This window comes from Phymastichus coffea, unplaced genomic scaffold, assembly GCF_024137745.1.
Source record: "Phymastichus coffea isolate CEN01 unplaced genomic scaffold, Cenicafe_Pcof_1.1 PCOF00012, whole genome shotgun sequence".
Taxonomy (NCBI): Eukaryota; Metazoa; Arthropoda; class Insecta; order Hymenoptera; family Eulophidae; genus Phymastichus; species Phymastichus coffea.
The window spans coordinates 4,182,094-4,199,659 of NW_026706823.1; positions in this window are offsets into that span (position 1 = coordinate 4,182,094).

Genomic DNA, 17,566 nt, shown 5'->3' on the forward strand with positions numbered 1-17,566 from the left:
GTATTTTTTATCAAAACTATTTCTTGAAACAATCTTTTTAGCCAAAATGATTCTTTAGCAGCCTCACTCAGTGCTATATATTCAGCTTCTGTAGTTGAAAGAGAAACGCTTCGTTCTGCTCCACCAGAATACATTGATACCATCCCATTCACATATCGTCTATTAATCACTTGCATAATCAGCATTGCAAAAAATATTCAATCTTCCAGTTTTTAATTCATGCTTATACAAAATTCCCTGACTCAAAGTTCCATTTAAATACTTGAAAATACGCAAAATTAAATGCCAATGTCTCTCGCGAGGATTTTCCAAAAATTGAGATGTATAATTTTCCGGCTAATGCAATATCTGGTCGAGAAACAACCGCTAAGTACATGAAAAATCCTACTGCTTCACGATATGAACCTTTCAATTCTTGCGTCACTTCAGCTTCGCCAGGCTGTACATAACTATCAATAACTATCATAACTATCAATAGGTGTATGAACAATGTTTGTCTCATTTATTTGAAATCTTATTAAAGTTTCTATGCATATCTTTGTTGATTAATCAAAATCGAACCATCATCAAATCGCTGTATATGTAAACTAACAAATTAGCCAACTGGCTCTGTTGTAATTTTAAACAAATTTTTCAATTTCTTTAAAAAATCATTGATGATATCTTCATCAGATGCAACAATTAAACCGTCATCAACATAAATTGCAACTAATATCTTACAATCATTTTTAATACTATGAAATAAACATTGATCAGCTGTACTCTCATTCAAATCAAGTTTAAATAGTTCATTTTTTAAACACTCATTCCAACATCTTGGCGACTGCTTCATACAAACTCTTTTTTAACTTGCATACGCGTTCAGTAGAATCTTGAAAACCTTCAGGCTGCTACATGAAAATTTCTTCGTCAAGAACTCCGTTCAAGAAAGCAGTCTTAACATCTAATTGTTGTAACTCTAAATTTTCATTAGCAGCAACACTTAACAAAGCTCTTATCGTATCAAACCGTACCAGAGGACTAAAAGTTTCATCATAGCCAATACCTTTTTGTTGACTGAAACCTCGTGCAACAAGACAAGCCTTGAAACGATTAATTTCACCATTAGCATTATGTTTGACTCGAAAAACCCATTAATTGTAACTGCTTTACGCCCAGCCGGTAAATCAACAAGTTTCCACGTAGAGTTTTTTAAGCAACTCCCTTTCCTTTGTATGTAGATTTCATTGCCTCCTCAAAAGTTTGTGGTTCGTCAAGCTCAGCAATTACCATGAAGGAGCTTTAATGTACTTTTTGTCTCGTAACTTTCTTTTCTCAAACATCTCAGATTGATTTTCTTCTTGCAACGATTTGTTGCCGACCGACTCATTAGTGATTGGAATCATCAAGAAAAGAATTATAAAAGCTTTCATCACTATACTTTCATCATATAAATTAATTGATGTTATTGAAGCACTAATTGTATCAACAATTTTGTTATATTGATTTAATATCGACGTTTTTCTCATGTTAAGATGTATCTACATTTAAAAGATAATGCTTTTGTTATTATTAAATAAACCATTGATTTATATATATATATAATTACTTCTTATTCCTAATATTAATATTTTCTTTAGTAATGTTATTTTCAATTCGTATATATTTTTTGTAGTCTGAAATATATTAAAGTAAAAATTATATTGTTATATTATAGCTTAAAACTACTTTTTAAGTTTTAATTGTAATCAAAACATTACATTTTATAGTTATAATAATGACAAATTAGAATTTTAATATTACTATGTGAAAACAAATGTAAAATTTCGAATTGAAAAAGTGCTATAGTATTTTTCTTATTGGTTCTATCATTATACATGCAAAATACATTTAAATATTTAAATTTAGTCCATTCTGTTGTATTTTATTTTTTACTTAACAAAAATTAAAATGCAAAAGCTTGCATTTGACATGAGTATATAATGTTAATGACTGGGATGGTGGAACGAGCGGAATAGGAAAGAGCTCTTTGGTGTACGCACTGAAATTAGCTGCACACTCGGAGCTCAGGGCCCTTTTTTTCTCGAGGTAAACTATCGAAACTCCACACTGATGGAGACAGTATGAAAATTAAAGAACACACCCCTCTTGCCCCAGTCGACAAAGTTTATTGGACAATGAAAAAATAACATTCGATATATCTGTAACTGATCTCTCTAAAAATGTTCATTATTTTAATTGAACCTTTTTAATTGTCCCAAAAAAAATTAAAATCTATGTACATTTTTTGGTTTTTTGCAACTACGATATTTTTAGCAAAAGATCAGTTAACGCGCATGCGTTTTAGTAAGAACATACAATAAAATTAGATTGTTGTTTTTGACATATATATTAATAAGTTTAAAAAATTAAGCGGGGTTTAATTAAAACGAACAAGGGTTCAATTTTTTTGTCTTGTTTATTTGCAAAAATATTAAGTATTGCTAAAAATATGGGTATTGTAAAAAACCAAAAAGTACATAGTTTTTAATTTTTTTTCGTATTAATAAAAGGGTTTAATTAAAATAAATCATTTTTGGAGGGTTCAATTATAGATATTTCGAATGGTACTTTTTTTTCACTGTCCAGTACATTTTCTGGGCTGGGATAAAGGGGATGAAGAAAACGGCTCTGCTCATCTTTTGCACTTTATTTGTAAAATTGTATTAACTCCTAAAACTCACTAGGCAAGAGGCAATATGTATACGCAACCTAAATTATCATACGCACGCACAAAGAGTAATTCGTTTTAATTGAATGTTAATCAAGTTATTTTTATTTCTTTATAACAAATGTCTTATCTGAATTTCATACTGGAGTAAATAAAATCAATAACAAAGAATTTTTTAAAATTTTAATATGTATAAAGTATCCATTTCTTATAGACTTATAGCTTAACTAAAGTTGATACATAATTTTTCGTCTTGCATAATTTCTTTTGTTCGTATGTGAATAGAGCAAGTTATTTGCAACACATAAGGCAACTGAGTAAAATCATTTGCCCGAATTTAAATCAGAGGAACAAAGTAGAAAAACTAATAAAAAAAAATTTATCGATAAGCGAATCGTTACTTCGTGACATTAACTAAAGGTACCCTGCCGTTGATTATTTGCGCTAAAAATATTAAAAAACTATTTGGTTCGGCCAGGCTCGGTTGACTCGACACGTGAGCACCGACGCGCATGCTCCCCAACATGCCTCAGATACCCCCACCCGACGAATAACTGATCGACGAGTTGTTGTCAATTGTGATCATTCGTCAGCTAGAATTTATCGATCATTTAACCGCCGATGGCAAATTACATCAAATCGGAATAAATGTACATTTTAAGCAATAAAGAGGTGCAAATGTAAATTTCGAATAATAGAGAGGTGTATTTTTGTGGCATGTATTATTGGGTATTATTCCGACGAGCGATCGAGCTAAAGACAATTATAAACAATCTGTCATAATCAAGTCATGCGGTAGGGAAACTGGATTTTCTATAAAATATAAAATCACGTGGTATGTTGCTCTATACAAAGTAATATTTAGAGCGACGGTTGCTCACAGAGAATACAGTCGTATATTTAGAGTCCTAACCTATACTAAATTAAATTTGGCCTTAAATGTTCACGTCATACGTTATACAAATGATTGTGTGACAGGGCTACAGCGAGTTCGCTGGCCCTGTGCATGGCACTCTCCTCACGTGAATGCAGCGACCGAGCACGTACAATGAATAAGAGTTCATGCCCTTGTCGTTTCAGGGCCAGGACAGGACAGCGTAGCGGACGGCGAACCGGCGCCGTGAACGAGAACGAGAAGAGCGAGAGATTGATTGATAACTTTTTATTCGCTATAACAACAAAATATTAAATACAATGTATATACAGTATGTCGGTATACACAATAATTACTTCATTTTTACAATCATACCGTATCACAAGGTATTACAAAGTTATTACAAGTGTTGAGATATTTTCTTATTCAATAAATTCTAACGTCTCTTAGCTAGTGACATAGAATAGACAGACTTATATCTAGACAGACTACATTTTGACTAGTATTTATGTATTTAATATTCCAGAGGAACGCGTTAGTATTTTAGTATTTGTCGCAACAGACTAGCTTGTATATGTCTTAAAACTAGTAATGCAGCTAAAACTTCATTTAAGACTAGCATACGTCATTGAACACTAATTTCTACAAATAAATATTTTACATTACAAACATACAACGTATAAGTATTTATCAAATAAATGAATAAATGCTTCAGTAGTACCCCTGTGTCCTACGCGCTAAATGTAGCAAAATGCTCGCTCGCCCTTCTTTTAAAGCTGCCAAGCGACGGCGCATGCCTCAGATCTGAAGGAAGAGTGATCCAAAAACGGGCAGCCATCATCTGAAAAGACCTGCAGGCCGTCTCCGTTCTTGCTTTAGCAACTCTCAGTTCCGCCTGCCCTTCCCTGCCCGAATACCTTAACTTATGCTCTTTGAAGAGCTATGCCAGTTAGCCAGGTTCGTGCATACGCAGGCACTTATATATGAGCAGGGATACAAAATACTCCCTGCGCATATCCACGTAAAACCAGCCCAACTTTAGCTTAAATGGAAAGACTGAGACATCACACAAAGATGTATCTCACGCATGCATTGCTCAGTCTCTGGAGCCGTTCCCTCTACTCCGCCGAGGCCCCCAGACACAATACAGTGCAGAAATCCAGGTAAGATTGGACCATCGACTCCAGCAATTTACGCCGGAGTAACTCTCTAGTTCATGGTTTAATAAAGCATAGGACGTACAGAGCCCTCCTGACTCGCTGCGACGCGATCGATGTGCGATCTTCATGACAGCTTACTATCTAGCAAAAATTATTGCTTTAGTCTTACCGGCGTTCAGGCGCATATCCGAGTCGCGGGCCCAGTTTGTCACCAATCTAGCCGCTTTCGTTAGTATTCGAATGCCCATTGTCAATTAGTTCTTAAGTATATACAGATAAATCTGCAAGTGATCTGCATAGCATAGGTTTGAAACCTCATATCCTCTAAGTATATTTTTCAAGTTGTTGACATCCAGACAATACAAAAGCGGTCCCAGCATCGAGCACTGTGGGACCCCCAGATTCGTCTCCTGCAAGTCCGAGCTCCCATCCCTCGAGGTAACTCTTTGCGAGCGACCCTGTAAATAGGACTTCAGCCATTGAAAAGCCAAAGAAAGAAGTCAAATGCACGGAGCCTGCGCAAAAGCTTTGAAGGCGATATAGTGTCGAACGCCTTGCTGAAATCAAATAACAGCAAAAGCGTTACCATCTTATTATCAACGGCCATTCGAATGTCATCCGTCAGTTTTATTAATGCTGCCTTTATTTATTAAGACTGCCTAAAGTCAGTCTGAAGGGGATCGAGAAGATTTTCTTTATTTAGACACTCTGTCATTTGGTCGTGAGCAAGCGTTTTAAAAACTTTTAATATGAAACAAAGCATAGCTATCGGACAAAAGTCCCTGGCCGAGGAAGGAGTGCTATTTTTCCTTAAAGCTATCAGCTGTGTACGCTTCCAGGTACTCAGGAATACTTCCTTACTAAATGAAGAATTAAATATTGACCTCAAGTGTTCACCTATAATCGGAAGAGCCTTCACCACCACCCCATGGAGAACCCTGTTAACGCCGCTTGCTTGTAATGTAAAGTGAGAGACAGCCAGGATGGCGCCATTAACGTCAACAGGTTTGAAGGTAAAACCCCTCTCATCCATGACATCTACACCGACCATCCCGCTGTCTATGTCCTCGAGCAACGAAACCGAAAGCCCAGCAAAATGCTCATTCAGCTCATCCAAAGTAAGCCCATAAAGCCCATCCTCACCTACCCCTGACAAGAGGCCTAAGTTTAGCATTTCCTTCCCAATATTTTTCCCTTCATCAAGAGCGCTAAATAGATGACTGTGAAGAAAGTTGACACGCTCTTGTTTTATGTGGACGGTGACCTTTTTGCCGAGCCTAAGAGACTCTTCTAAAACATCCGCCCGCCCAGTACGCTTGTAGCGTCTACGCAAAAATCACAGTTGTGGACAAGTAATCTCAGCTCTAGACCAAACCAAGGAGCATACTTTTTCTGAGGCATATCGTTCTCTCAGGCGCAAACGTGTTAATGGCCTCGATTAAGTTATTATTGAGACCCTTAATAGCACCCTCCAGACTTGATCCAGCAGAACCAGCGAATACCCAGTCACAGCCTGCCAAAAAATCCAAAAGAAAATCCGGGCGAATACCATGGAAGTTGCGATATGAAAAGTTTCCCGTCGCAGGAGATGGCGATGTTAATTAATCGCGACATCAATAATTACGTGTTTACCGCAATCGAGCAGCAATTCGTTCCTATGGTCCGTGATGGTGTCGCATGCGTCAGTCAGCATGACATCAAGTCACGTATGAGAATGTCTCACATGGTAAGGTGGGCTATGCTGGACTAAGCTTAGCGACAGCTCCCCACTCAGACGTGCGACATTAAGAGCACCTTCCATACATGAGCTCATATCGGCGTTCAAATCACCCATGATGATTTTATGGATAAAACCATTACCAAGATCCCTTAGCATATCAAAAAGATCCGAACCCTGCTATAGAGATATCTTAGGCGGACGATATATGATCCCAACAAGCACCGGAGAGGACTTGCCCATCTCAACAGTACAAAATAGGTACTTTGGTATTCCCGGTTTCCCAGGTTCTTACGTTGCAGGTGATGTCAGTCTCTTTAGTCTAAGTCCTTCGCATATGAAGAGGGCAATGCCATCTCCGTTCATGTTGCGATCGCTTCTTATCACTGAACTCGTATAATGTGATCATCAACTACAAGTCCAAGCCAAGTCTCAGTAACTCGAAAAATATGATAGGTGGTATCTCCAGCCAGGAACAGACGAAGTTTCTCAACATGTGCCCTTAGCGAATTAATGTTATGAAACTCAGCTCTGAGAAAACTACAGAGATACGCAGCATCTTTAGTGTCTACCGTCCTGAGTCACGTTCTCCCTGTATTGCCTGCAACACACTTCCCATCTTGATTCTCACTCTTTACCTCAAATAAAGTCGCTCCTTCCGCCCCGCTTTCCTATATAGTCGATAATCGCAACCCACTCAATTCCCATGCCGACCTAATGGCTTGCAGGTCCGCTGCCGTCTCAAATGCGTACGCCCTTTCATTCGTCTTTCATTGGACCAGAAATCTTCCGCAACTGTACCACACATACCTGAAGCCAAGCCCCTTTGCAATAGGCTTCAGGTCCAGTAAGATTTGAATTTAGTTTGGGGCAGTAGTTCATGTATAAATATTTTTATCCGTGGCACTATGGTAGATAACTTCGGTCTGAGGAGGTCCCTGTACAGATCCTCAGTAGTCATATGAGTATTGGACATACCGTACTTCGCTTTCATTATGTCGCGCAGCAGCCCCTCATCCTTAACCTTTGCAATGCAGGAGGGTGACCCTGTCCTTCGTTGTCCCATCTGATTAGTCGTCCCCTTATCCACATCCTGCCCAGTGAGCTGGCGAAGAGGCCACGAGACCTTAACTCCCATCACGTCCCCCTGTACCACAAAAGGAAGAACAACCTTCAAGACCGCAAGAGCCAGCTTGCGCATGCTATCACGGAAAACGTCCGACGTTTCATAAAGTAGGCCATGGGTGATGACATAATGGCTTTCAGCGCCCCTATCTTGCGATAACGAGATACCCTCTAACGCACGAGGTCGCACAGATTTCCCACCCAAGTCCAAAGCGACGCCACTGGAGGCTAAAGCAGGTGTTTCCTGGATAACACCTTTGTTTTGGTTAGCTTTAGCTCTGTTAGGAAATGCGTTCTTCGAGAGAGAAAAAGAGAGAGAGTATTAGGGACGAAGATTTTGGAAAGGAAAGAGTGGGGAGAGGATCTGCGCATGGCGATAAGAAAATATGAAGAGAAAAAGAATAGAAAGTAAGGCACGAATAAAGTTAGCCAAGGCCGTCTGGAAAAAAGGTCGATCGACGAAGAAATTGTGCCTAACAAGCTGACCGGCCCAGAAGAAAAAAAGTCAACCCCGGCGCTTAAGAATCACCGGGGCGTCAGCACGGCAAGTTATCTGCCGAACCCGAGGTCTAAGTACTTCGAAGGGAGAACATCCAAGATTCCGCGTTCGAGGAGCATGAGCCGTGCTGCGACGGCCTCCAAGTCTGTGCCCGTCATCACCAGGGCACCTCTGCCAGTCGGACTACGTTTCCGCTGACGCTGCCTCTCGATCAGCGAGTCTTTGTCACCCTGTGAGTCGCTCTCTGGAGCGTTTTTTTATTCTTCTCGCGCCAACTCTCGCTCGTATACAACGATCAGGAATTTATTTTTCGAAAAACGTGCACGGTGAGCGAATTCGCTAGCGTGATTTATTAAAATTTCAGACTGAACTAGCACACTCGCCCATATCTCGATAACCAGACCAATCGGTTGACCTGTGAAAGTCAGGTCGGCTTTCTTTACCGAAATAGAACCCTAAATAATTTTAGTAGAACTTGGCTCAGGCGCATGGAGTACGACAACTCTCACATGGCATCCCTTGTTTGATCTCAGCAGGCACAGCTTTTCGCATCGCTTTGTTCTGGTTGAAGAGATAGAGGTGACCGCGGAGAATTTCCTTTGTGTTAAGTGTTGCGGAGTGCGGTGACTTAGTTGTTCTTTGTTTTCCGGTGAATTCGCGGAGCTGCGAGCGAAAAATATTGAGTATATTTTGTAAAATTTTGAATCTTATTAGTGTATGTGATATTATATTTCTAGTTTATTGTCGGTCGTCGACACGCATGGCTCATGTTACGATGAACCCCGGAGCTAGTCAAACGGGCAGAAGTGAAAGTCGTTGTGTTTAGATTAAGCAATTACGCTGTAGAATAGTGCGTACTGTTATTGCACAAATAACGACTGCATGAACCTAGTGTTTCGGCTATAGGTGAAATTGGTTATGTGTGATTAATTTATGAGTTGCAAAGGTTGCAACGGATATTTCCGATAGGGAACAGCTTAAGGTTAAGCATGTTTACAAGCACCGTTAAAAACTTTGTTTTGCACATTCGCATCAGTCACCGCTGTTGAAAATTGCTTGCGGACGTTAAGCTATTTTCAGATACATAGAGAACGACCGTGTTTAGGCCTGTTTGAGGTAGAATAGGTTAGAGAACATGAGTTAGTTTGGTGTTTATCTTGTTTGTCGCGCAGGGTCTAGGGTAATACGATGCCGGTGACGAGATCACTCAAGCGTCAGAAAGCGGTAGAATCGCGGCCGCAGCCGAAAACTTCTAGAAGAGAGACATGAAGAGTTCCGTAGTTAAATCGATATGGAAGCGCATTCAGGGAATGCAACTTCATGATCTTCTGACTAGGATGATCATGGACGGATTGCTCACGGATGGCACAACTGATATCATGCAGGATAAGGCATTCTGCGCGTTTTTGTATCGCATGCGTCATGAATCGGCGCTGTCAGTGACGACTGTTGATTTCCTGTCGGGCGAAATACCGACCACCGTTGATGCAAGAATTGCATCATCGCCACGGGCCGAATCGCTGCTGGGTATTTTCAAGTCAGGAGTACCGCAGCCGTAAGCGTTCGGCGACATTTGAGCTAGAGCATGCAGTGCGGCCATACGGTTCCATCTGAGATGAGAGCTCGCGCTAGTCCGGTGCGGACGCTCATGAGGGGATGCGCCAAATCGATCCGAGAGCGGGATTGAATCTTTCGGTTCCAGTAGACTTCGCGCCAGCATTGGATTTTGTGAATATGCAAACTAAGATCGTGTGACTGAACGATAAAAAAAGGTGGAAAGGTGACCGGAAAGTTTTCATGGACAGCAACCATCGACGTGGCAGCGCGCAGTGAGAGCGCCTTGGCCAACATGGTTGGCCTCGTCAGCACCTAAGGCGGATAATGTAGAGATCCAGAGTAAACATAAGGGCGTTTTGCGGAAAGTAACAACACGCGGCCCTAGAAACATCAACACGCCGGTCCGTGGATGCGATAGCACGCAGCCTACAGTTAAATACCGATCAATTGAGATAGATCCTGGGGACGCGACCGGGAATGCGAGGACGTCACCGTGAAAACGCGGAAAAGCAGACAAAAAATTAATAAGGAGTGGATCAAAACGAAAACCGATTATATGGATTATGACTCGGTTCTCGATAATGACGAAACGCGATAAGAATGTGCGTCAGATGAGGAGCACGCAGGAAAACCGAAGGGCCAATTTATTAACAGACGACCGGCGGATGTGGTTACGGCGTTGAAAAGCTGGTCGGTAACGTTCACGAAGAAGGGCGAACTGACAGCAGAGCAGTTCCTGAAGTGATTGCATGAGGTACAATTGCTTTATGAATTCGGTAATGCAGAGATATTGTCGGCATTGATGATGCCATTTACCAGCGCGGAGATGGCTTTATGGTGGAAGATGAACCGGCCGAACTGGAGCACGCTGTAGTAGTTCAGAGATGAATTCCGGCGACAGTTTTGTCCACGGCGATCGCGCAAGGATATTTACGACGCGCTGCGCCGCCGAACACAAGGCGAGGATAATCATTAGGCGAATATTTCACAGCTTTTCTGTATATTGCAAAAAGGCTAGAACCAAAACTTTCGGAACGTAGGCAGATCGAACTGATTAAAAGTAATCTGTACCCGAAACAACTAAGAAATATTAGGTCGAAAAAGGTTGAAACGCTGAAAAATCTTCGGCGCTTACGGGGAAAAATTTGAACGTAGACGCGATATTGATGATTAATATCGCCCACCGCCAGCGCCGCAGGAGTCGATGATGCCTGAAGTCGCGTACCGCGGAAGTTTATTAAAGGAAATTGCGAAAACAAGACGTCGCGTGAGTGCGAATTTCATGGTAAGAGAACAGGTTTCTTTGATCGAAAGTGAGAATAAAACGGACCAACATGGAAGAAAAGGTAAGTCGACAACATAATCCGTAGGCAAGAGCAGGAACTCGAACGGGGAAAAATTGGCTCATGCGAGAGGGTACGGACTCGTCAAAAGGGACGCTAAAGGACATGGTAGCCGCGTTGTCGCAGTTAGTTCGGACACAGAAGGGCTCACCAAGAGGAAGCGCGAGTACTGCAGCGAATAACACAGCATGTCGGATAATCTTTCAGGGCTTATGTCACAGATGCGGAGAACTAGGGCAACGGAAGGCCGAATGCCCTAGCCGAGAGAGCTTACCATCAGCGCGAAGCCGTCGCGAGCTGCGAGCACGAATGGTAGCGTGGTTCTCAACCAAACTATGGGTCGCAACCGAGGAAAGGGCACAGTGCACTGCTACAAGTGCCAACAACTATTATATGCTACGGCTAGCCAGGTGTACCCAGGGAAATCAGGCGGTGCTAAAATGCCAGGGCTATGGTAGGAAAAATGGTATGTTGGAAACGTGTCCATAATATCAAATTTACAAGGCCTTGTAAAGTTTATAAGCGGAATTCAGTTGCCCTACGGATTCCGCGTAAATGCGCGTGGTAGGGCGCTTAAAGGAGGAAAAGTCGCGTTTATGAGGTTATTTTATAATAAGTTTGCGGAATTTTAGAAAAAAGTTGAGCAGAGAGAAGCTGACCTATACATGAATGACGCAAGAGTGGAGGCCCCGGTGTAACGCGAATGCATGAATAAGAAAATTGAGGAAGGTTAAGGAAAGAGATATTGGATTGGATTCAACGATCAGTGGTTGAGATTGCGTGAAGCGGGTTATTATAGTATTATATATCATGAGGAGACGTATAGTGCGCTATACGACTCAAAAGTTTGCTAATGCTTGCATGGTTCATTAAAGACGAGAGCGTAATGCAGGAAAAAATGCTGGATATCTCTCATGAGCACGCCAAAATACCGGTAGTACTGGGAGTAGGCCAACAAGGAGAGACGGAAATTGCACTCATTGCCATCGCGGAAAGTGCGAATGACCCCATCAACATAGGCGCAACCGTAGGACAGAGCCAAGGCGAGAATGCCTGAAGGGAGCACTGAAGTCGAAATATTCGCGGAGGTATTCGCGGGGGCGGTCGCGGCGAGGCCGTTGGAGGGGCGCATAGAGCAAGCTGGTAGGATCTCCGACCCTAGAGGGTGCCTCCAGGCGTGAGCGTTTCCAGTGTGCTTCATTAAACAGTACACTGGCCGAGATTACTCTTCCATCTGGCCGGAATGCCGCCATTGTTGCTGCTACTGTGGCTGCCGAGATGAGGGCAAAAGCCGCGGAGTCGTCACGTGATCCGCCAGTGGGCACGGTGAGACCGTTACCAAGACGCGATTTCAACAGTCAGGTAGCGATGTTTGAGCCAACGGCGAATTGATTGCCCGTTGATATGCGGCCACCCACTGCAGAGGAGAATGCAACAAGTGAGTCGGGCAGCAGCAGAGGCGTGTCATCTCTGTTGATAGTCGAGATTCGGCGGGGTCTCTGACCATCTGAGCGGCGATAGGAATTGCTCAGGAGATTTGGCCCTATAGTAGACGAGTTAATAACACCAGCGGATCTGTTACCGCTGAGTCCGCTGCGGTTTGACGCACCGGTGGAACCGTTTACGTCAGAGCGTCCATGGTCCTTAAATCTACCGACTTTGAGCGCAACGTAGCGTGCTAGTACGGACGTAGTTCCATCGAAGTACTATAGCTGCGGGAAAGGTGAAAATTCAGGAAAAATTTAAGGATGACCCGGTTTTCTTGTACAATACAAGGTGTGTTCAAAAAGTAAGGTGAATATCTGTACCAAGTTTCAAGTGTATAGCATTTTTGTTTGGTTGTGAGAGGCGTAAAGGTTATAAGCGTTTTGTGTGCTCGGCGATTTCTTGCTAACGAAAAATATGGATCAAAGGATTTGCATCAAATTTTGTGTAAAAAATAAAATAAAGTGCTCTGAAACACTCGAAATGTTGACGGTGGCATACGGTGAAACTGTTCTGAGTAAAAAAAATGTTTACAAGTGGTACAAACTTCCAAGATGGCCGGGAAGATGCCAATGATGAGCCTCGCTCTGGACACCCAAGCACGTCAACAACTGATGAAAACGTTCAAGCAGTGAAGAAAATTGTTCTGGAAAATCGTCGAATCACTATCAGAGAAGTTGCTGAGGATGTTGGTATATCGCTTGGCTCGTGCCATAAAATTTTTTCTAACGTTTTGGGCATGAGACGTGTGTCAGCGAAGTTTGTTCCGAAATTGCTAAATTTTGACCAAAAGAACCGTCGCATGAGCATCGCTCAAGAACTGTTGAATGACGTCAACGACGACCCAGATTTACTCAAAAGGGTCATAACTGGTGACGAATCATGGGTATATGGTTATGATATCGAAACCAAAGTTCAATGGTCCCAATGGAAGAGCCCAGATGAGCCAAGACCGAAAAAAGCATGCCAAGATCGATCAAATGTCAAAGTTTTGCTCACTGTTTTCTTCGATTACCATGGCGTGGTGCATCAGGAGTTCTTACCATATGGACGTACGGTCAATAAACAGTATTATCTTGAAGTTATGCGCCGTTTGCGAGAAGCATTACGAAGAAAACGCCCAGAATTGTGGAAAAACAATTCATGGCTTTTGCATCACGATAATGCCCCTGCTCACTCATCTTTGCCTGCGAGAGACTTTTTGGCCAAAAACAACACCACAATCATACCTCAGCTACCATATTCACCGGATTTAGCTCCATGTGACTTTTTCTTGTTCCCAAAACTAAAGAGACCTATGAAGGGACGGAGATTTGCAACGATTGAAGAGATAAAGTCTGCATCGCTGGAAGAGCTCAAGGCTATACCGAAAAGTGCTTATGAGAATTGCTTGATTGGAAAAACCGTTGGCATAAGTGCATTATATCCGAGGGGGATTACTTTGAAGGAGATAAAATAAAAATTGATGAATAAATAAATATTTTCTCTTAAAAATACAAAGTCACCTTACTTTTTGAACACACCTCGTATAACGGTAAGGTTTGTTGGCGATGTATTTATTTTGTGTCAGATACTTTCTAGCAGGGACGATGCGAGGATGATCAGTAAGTGGCTAGAAATATTATTAAAAAGTGGAACGCAGCCTCCAACTCTGGTGATTTCAGATTGTTCATGGACATTGTTTATTGCAATCTGTTTGACATTCAACGACTATGATTATTTTGAATATAACAAGAGATGTAATACTTACGTGAGAGAATACCACAATAAAAAAGAAGAAGGAAAAGCCCGAAGATATAATCACAATAAAAGCAATCTTGCCAAAATGTCAAGTGATGAAAGACTATAAAACACATCTATGAAAGAAATAAGTTCATCACATCAATAGTAATGTTTATGTTCTTAATATTGATGATGATGATGATGAAGTATTGAACAAATAAGAAGAGAAGAAAAATGGGAGAATGAAGTGGGAAAAGTCAGGACAGAACAAGAGAGGGAGAGAGAAGAAAGGAAAAAAGAGATGAAGGAAGAAAGGGAAAAAGCAGAACTTAGAGAAAAAAAACTGCAGGAGAAATGGGGAGAGAGGATAAATTAGTTGGAAAAAGAGAGAGTGAAACTAAAAGAAAGTATGGAAGGAGGAAACGAGGAACAAAGAGGAACAGAAATAAGCAATAAGGATGAAATAGAGTATATGAGAGAAAAAATGGATAGAAAAAGTAGGATAAACAATATAATAGTGACAGACTTAGAGGGTAGGTTAAGATGGGAAAAGAAGGGAGAGGCAGAGGACTGGTTAAGAGAGGAACTAGAAATGAAAGGAGAGATAGTGAATCTGAGAAGAATAGGAGGGACAACGGGGAGGGAGGATTGGGGAGAAAGTGGAAAAAAGATATGATAAATATTAGATGCGCATCATGGGAACAAAAAGAGAGAATCATGAAGAGGAAAAAGAAGCTGGGACAGAAAAAGATCTACATAGATCAGTACTGGATGTGGAAGCAGAGGAAGGTAAGAGAAGAAGTAAGAAGGAAAAGGATAGAAATAAAAAGTAAAGGTGAAGAGGTAAAGCTGTGGCAAAACGGGGTGAAGTCAAAGGGTGACAAAAGGGCGGAAGGGTTTCGAAAACAATAGGAAAAAATAGTGAGAGGGGGGGGGAGAGGGAGAACAGGCAGTAAAGATACTATTCTGGAACGTAGCGGGATTACAGGAGCATGGAGGAAGACAACTGGAAATATGTTAGGGAATTCGATATATTAGGGCTAACGGAAACTTAGGTGAAGAGACAAGGGGCAGAAACAGGGGTCCAGAAGCAATTGAAAGAGTATAACATAGATTGGAGAGACTCAAGAAGGGAAAGAAGAAGAGAGAGAGAAATAGGGGGAGGAATAATGGCGTTGAGAGAGAGTAATGGGATGAGTAAGGTTGAATGAAAGAAAGAAAGAACAAGTGAGGTAATAGCAGGAGAAATAAAGATCGGAAGGAGGAAATACATGATAACAACGGTGTATATGCAACATGAGAAAAAGGAAAATGATGAATACTTAAGCTAAGAGATTGAGAAAAACAAAGGAAAAACCGTAATTATAGGAGGAGACTTCAATGCAAGAACAGGAAATGAAGGGAGAGAATGGAAGACAGAAGAAAACCTAGAAGAAATAAAGGCCAAGAAGAAAGTGTTAAACGCAGATGGAGAAGAAGTGATAAAATGGTTAGGAGAAATGGGTTTAGTAAAAATAAATGGAAGAAAAGAATGAGATGAAGAGGGAGAAATAACATATATAGGAGCGAGAGGAATTACAACGATAGATTATGTAGTAGGTAACGAGGAAGGTGGTGAGGCGATGAAAAGGGTTTAAATAAAAGAGAGGGTAAAGTTGGACCACTTACCAGTAGAAGTGGAGTTGGGAGATAAAATAGTAGAAAAAGAGAAGAAGAGGAAGAAAGAATGATAGACGACTGGAGCGAAGAAGGTATAAGAGAGTATCATCGATGGATAGATGCAATAGAGGGAACAGATAAATGGAAAGATATAAAAAATAGAGTGAGGAACGCAGTCATAAAAAAGAAGATAAAGAAAAAAAAAGGATCGAAAAAAAGCTGGTGGAGAGAAGAATGTAGGATAAAAAGAGCTAGGGTGATGAATTCGTAGGGATGAGCTAGGGATGAATGAACGTAGGGTGAGTTAAATAAGGTAAAAAAAGGGGAAGGAGACAGAGGCTAATACTTCGAAGCAAAGAAAGAATACAGAGAGGAAATAAGAAAAGTGAAAGAAGCTGAGGGGGAAAGAGTGGCAGAAGAAATAAGAACAGATAAGATGAGAAGAAAATTCTGGGATAAAGTGAACTGCAATAGGAAGAAAAGAATTGGATTAGATGAAAATATAAGAAAAGAAGAATGGTTAAAGCACTTCACTTAATACAACTGGGAGAGAAAGAAAAGGAAGAAGACAAAGGGGAAGAAACCGGACACAGCGAAAGAGAGAAAGGTGAAGAAATTAAAGTAAAAGAAGTAGAAGAGGTAATAAGAAGAATGAAAAAGAAAAAGGCCACAGGAGAAGATGGTATAGCAAAGGAAGTGTGGATGGAAGGCACAGAAGGCTTGTTAAAAGATATGACAAAATGCTTAAATGGAATATGGATCGAAGAAGGATACCCGGAAGAAGAGAATAATAGTACCAATATATAAGAAAGGGAGGAAAGAAGAAGTAAAAAACTACAGAGGAATAACGCTGATGGACACGGGATATAAAATGAACGCGGCAATACTGAGGAAAAAGATGGAAAGAGAACTAGAAGCAAAAGAGACGCTAAGCGATACGCATCGTTTATTGGTTGATTCAATAGAATGTATTTTACGCTACCACCATTACCGATTACAATGTAGTATGCCGGGTGCAAATATCAATTGTACCCAAAATAGTACATTACGATACAAGCGCGGGAAAGTAGAGTCTTGTCTCGTGTGGTGTTTACACCCGAGCGAAGCGAGGGTGGAAAAGTACACGAGACGACAAACTCTTTCCCGAACATGTGCCGTACCGTATTTTTTGATACGACGTGTGGAAAGTGCGATTTTTAACGCGTGTTTTTTACCGAGCGTGCGGGAAAAATGCACTTTCCGCACGGAGTGTCGAAAAAATTAATAAAGTACTTGGAAGGAAGGGGATTAGAGCTAAATGTAGGAAAATTAAAGATGATGGAATGCAGGAGAGGAGGAGGAAGGGGGAAAGAAGAAGTATTCGAATGGGAAGGTGAGAAGATAGAGATGGTTAAAGAGTACAAGTACTTGGGATATGTGATAAGCAGAAATAGGAAATAATAAGCAGATAAAGAAGGTAGAAGGGAATATAAATATGGGATTCGAAAGACTATGGGGGCTAGGAGAAAAGCTATTTAGAGAAAATTGAGAGCTAAGGATAAACCTGTTTGGCGCACTGGCGAAAAGCGTGATTATGTATGGAGCAGAAACCTGGGAATGGAGGAGATATGAAGAAATAGAGAGATTACAACTAAAATACATAAAGTGGGTATTGAGATTAGATAGAAAGACGAAAAGTTACTTAATACGATGGAAAACAGTAAGATAAGAAATGAAAGAAACAGCATTAGAAAGAG